At 40.4% G+C, this 4,718-nt stretch overlaps 1 long non-coding RNA gene across 1 annotated transcript; it reads right to left on the reverse strand.

The window, feature by feature from the left end:
* Window positions 1–3,651: 3,651 nt before the first annotated feature.
* LOC115900295 lies at window positions 3,652–4,416 on the reverse strand. The gene is made up of 2 exons (XR_004059953.1): window positions 4,130–4,416; window positions 3,652–3,886 (listed from the first exon to the last, which is right to left on the reverse strand). It is a non-coding gene; the product is annotated as an uncharacterized LOC115900295 (long non-coding RNA).
* Window positions 4,417–4,718: the final 302 nt, after the last annotated feature.

Here is a 4,718-nt window from a genome sequence, read left to right on the forward strand (position 1 = left end):
ACCCCGGCAAATCCAACCCCAGTAATGTGCTGTCAGCTCCCGCAGCCCACAGCCCCAGGGCAGCGTTTCTGTTCCTGCGCCCGCGGCTCGTGTCATGTTGCACCGGCTCTTCCTTTTTTCTCTCTCTTGGACTAATCTTGCTTTGTTTGTATGTCAAGTGGCGGGCCGGGCTCAGCCTGCATATCCATGCTGAATGAAGAAACACACTGAAAGGGCACAAGATACTTACACAAAATGTACATATTTGCAGCACTTCAATGATCTCAGGTCCATTAGCATACATGCTGACAAAATTATAATAATGCCATTGAAGCATTTTGAAGACACTAGAAGCACAATGTATTCTTATTAGACTAATGTCACCATTATACTTCATCTAACGGGCATTATCTGCCCTCTCACTTCTCTGAGTCGCTAGCATGCAGCTTGGAGGATTTGCGATGCATCGCATTTAGAAGAAATAATGTTTAAAGTGGGGTGAAATGATGCAGAAATGGCTCTGACCCAAGTGGACAAATACATCATTCTAGAAAATCGTGTCATCTCAGAACTGGATCCTGAGTTTCTTTTGCCCAGCTTAAACCAAGAGAATGAATGGCTTTGAGGGCTCCCGAAATTATCTGTGTGACTCTTCCGTCTGGGAGTTACAAGCTAGACGAAAATTCCCAGAGAATCACTTAGGTTTGAGAAGTGTCGAGAAATTACTACAGAGCACTATTAAACTAATAAAAATGATTGAAACCATGCACAGATGTCAGAAAGACACCATCAGTCACAAGCACATGAAACAAATATGTGACATAAAAGTGTTCAAGTGATGTGATTTTAATCTAATTTTTAAACCATTCTGAATAATTGTGAGATGGTGAGTTTTTTTTTTTTTTTTTTAATGGGGGGATGAAAAACCAACACAAATACAGCAATTACTATATGCCAGGCATTGTTTAATTGTTTTGAATATATTAACTGATTCTATCCTTACAAGAAATCTAGGAGGTAGGTGCCATATCTTGTGTAAGTAAACTGAGGCACAGAGAACTGAAGTGTGAACAGGTGAAGCAGGGACCCGAACCAAGCCCTTGACTTGAGAGTATTTCCTTTCTCCGAGGAAGTGTCGCCCTCAACAAATACTAGAAATAGTTGGGTTGGTAACTTAGTGCTTCCATTAACTCCCTGTGGCTGAAACAGGGTTGGCAAATGGTCAAAGAAGGTAGAGAAATGTTCAATGACATGTGAGACTTGTGCATATATGTGTGTCTTGTGAGTGTATTATTTTGTTGGGGGAAGAAAAGAGCACTAAATTACTTAGCTTGACAGTTAAAAAATACAAATAATATTAGCAAATAACAAATGAGTGTGTATGTAAGACGGCTCTCAAAGGAAAGATTTATTTCAGTGTGAACATAAGTATTATAGAAATGTTGCATTATGAATGCCTTATTTGGTCAGGGTGAGACTGAGTTCTTTTAGAGGGGGATTTTTCCCTGGGTAATTGCAAACCACTAGTCCCAATGGTGAGCACTGAAGGACTTGACAAGTTGTGTGGCTCCGATTTTCAATTTAACACAGTTGGATCAAACCCAGGAAAGGCAGAAATGCTATTTTCTATGAAGCTAAGTTTGAAGACATTCCTACCCATGTAGTTTTAAAACAAAGTGAAAAATATCAGACAGTTTCACGTTAACTCTAGCTCTAGATATGAGTGCTTTACAATATAAGAGAGCTAGAGATACAAACGCACACGAACATAAATACCTTTAAAAATAAGTATGAGTTTTCCAGAAAGTATTTAGGCATATCAGGAATACAAGAAAAAAACTGAGGCCACACTGTAATCTATACAAACTGGGGAGAGAAAAGGCAGCACCATGCTGTTGTTGACACGTATTGATGAGAGTAGCTGGCATGGTGGAATTCTGTGGCACGGATTTAAACACCCTTGAGTCCCGTAACTTTTAAAGATATGGGGTCCACCATATACACTGAACCAACCAGGATGCTCTAAGAGAGCATCAGTAGCAAGTCCAGCCACTGCTGTGTTGTTGGCAACAGCATCCATGCTTCGAGGGAAATAGTCAGCTGGCAAGCAGGAACTTCCATGGGGAAGTCCTGAGAAGCAAGCAGAGTGGGGCCTCTGTGTTTTCCTGCTTTTAACAGAGTAGCTTATCTCTGCCCCATTGTCCTCAGCCTGTAATTTGTAAACTTGCTTTTGCTGATTGTCATCCTCTGTAAAATAGGCTCCTGCTGGAAACTTCTGCCTGCCTTTGACAAACAGCTAACTAATGAAGTGACTAGTTTATTTTTAACTAAAAATCACAATTCAACAACTAAACAATCTCAAAAAACGACTTGAACATTCAGAAAGTAGTTCGGTTTTTTAAAAAACCTGTATGTATTTTATGTACTGGAGGAAGGAGGAGGGAATTGTTTATTTACATTTTGTTCTTCTGAGAAGGAAGTCACAGTTAAGTTGGTGTAGTTTTCAAATCCCTCAGAGAGGAAAAACTTAAACAAATGGTTTAATATTACTCAACAGGTCAGTCTATTTACATAGCTATTAACACTTATCAGCAGACTTAATACATTTTTTAGAGATTTAAAAAGCAATTGGAAATTATTTATTTGAACAAGTTTAAAAATCAGTTTTACAGATGTATAACTGATGTTAGAATAACTCACAAAGATTCAATTATATATGTATAGAATACAATTTTCTTAAGTATACAAAACCTTTATAAGACGAATATATGTAAGACATTTTATGTCCATATCATGGGCAATTTTCAGTTCAATATAACAGATATTTAAGACAGATTTAGCTCAAAGTTTTATTAGTTAGAATAAAAAAGTTAAAATGTGTTTAATACTAAATGACGTCATTAATTCAACCGATTTAGTACCTATCGCTGAAAACTGTTGACTAAATATGCTAATTGTTTTGTGATTCTGTACAGCTTCATTGAGGTCTCTTAAGCTTTTGATCTTCATTTTCTTCAAAGACTATAAATCATGATATTTTTTAGTAATTTTTAAATTTTTACCTAATCTTTGTAATTTTAAGTTTAATCCAATAACAAGAATGTTTCCTAAGGGTGCAAATGAAAAAGAGCTGTGTAATATGCACATTTACTGAAACAAAGATGAATAGGCCAGGCGCGGTGGCTCAAGCCTGTAATCCCAGCACTTTGGGAGGCCGAGACGCGCAGATCACGAGGTCAGGAGATCGAGACCATCCTGGCTAACACGGTGAAACCCCGTCTCTACTAAAAAATACAAAAAACGAGCCGGGCAAGGTGGCGGGCGCCTGTAGTCCCAGCTACTCGGAGGCTGAGGCAGGAGAATGGCATAAACCCGGGAGGCGGAGCTTGCAGTGAGCTGAGAACCGGCCACTGCACTCCAGCCCAGGCGACACAGCAAGACTCCGTCTCAAAAAAAAAAAAAAAAAAAAAACCAAGATGAATAAACCTGATGGCTAGTCTGCAGAAATTGGCAACCTAATATAAAATAGAGCTGATGATAATTTCACTATAGAGATGTCAATGTTTCGTGAATATCTACCTATAATTCTAACCATTTTTTTGACCATAGTCAGGGGACAATAAGACCTAGTTTTAGAAATGGTTCTTACAGATAATGAAAACTTGTTTGACATCTATTAAAGGAGCATTTATTAACTGCCTCTGGATGAGGTGGAGACTGGCCCTGGGATGAAGCTATGATGGTGACAAATGTGGTCCTATCACATGAAGGACAGTTGTACAGAGGAAGGGTGAGATCCAGTGCCAGCATCTCGACACCATATGTATCACTTCTTCCTCTGCCCCAAACCAAGAAACAACTGCCCGGGTTCCTTCTCAGGAATCTCAGACAGAGGGATCAGATGTTGCTGAGGAGGAGGGATACACAGAATTCAAACACAGATGTATTTAATCCTTCTCAAAGCCTTTCCTATGAGTTCCTACGGTATGATGGCTGGACGTCCTCAAGAGCTACTCTAGAAACCGTCTTTAGATCTCAGAAACTACTAGGGATCCAGCTGGCCCCGTTCTTCCCTGCTACCCTCCTGCAGATGTACATCCGTGGATCAGACACTTAGTTTTCCCTGGACTGAGGGTGATGTAATACTTACCTCGTTGCATTAAACTGATGACTTACTGATACAGCATCAAAAACAGAAGCCACTACAGTGAACGCTTCTTAGTCCTGGGTGAAGAGTCGTGCATTGTACGTGGGTTGGCTCCTTTTGTCCTCAGAATAATCCATGAAGTAGATAGTTGCATCATCCTCCTTGTAGGTTGGCAGCTGGAGTTCACATGGCTTAAAGAAATAATGTACCCCAGACTACACCACGCGTGGTGCCCAAGTGGAACCCCACCGGAGCGGCCTCTCTCCAGGTCTGGGGGTGTCACTATTACTCCCATTCAGAGGCTACAGGACAGCCCTGGCAGCATCCTTGGGGCATAACAGCTGCTCAGAAGAATCCTTGTAATCCCATGCTCTGAATGATTACTGGAGCAGTTCAGGACAAGCTGGAGGCCTTCTGAACTGGTGTTGGTCTGAGTCAGGGAGACTTGGGAGCATTTTAGGTAAACTCTGGAATATCGTGTTTTTGTTTGTTTGTTTGTTTGTTTGTTTTTTCCTTTTTTCTTTCTCTTTTCTTTTTTTTCTTTCTGCGACATGGTCTTACTGTGTTGCCATGGCTGGAGTTCGGTGGTGCA

The sequence above is a fragment of the Rhinopithecus roxellana genome, chromosome 11 (assembly GCF_007565055.1).
Source record: "Rhinopithecus roxellana isolate Shanxi Qingling chromosome 11, ASM756505v1, whole genome shotgun sequence".
Taxonomy (NCBI): domain Eukaryota; kingdom Metazoa; phylum Chordata; class Mammalia; order Primates; family Cercopithecidae; genus Rhinopithecus; species Rhinopithecus roxellana.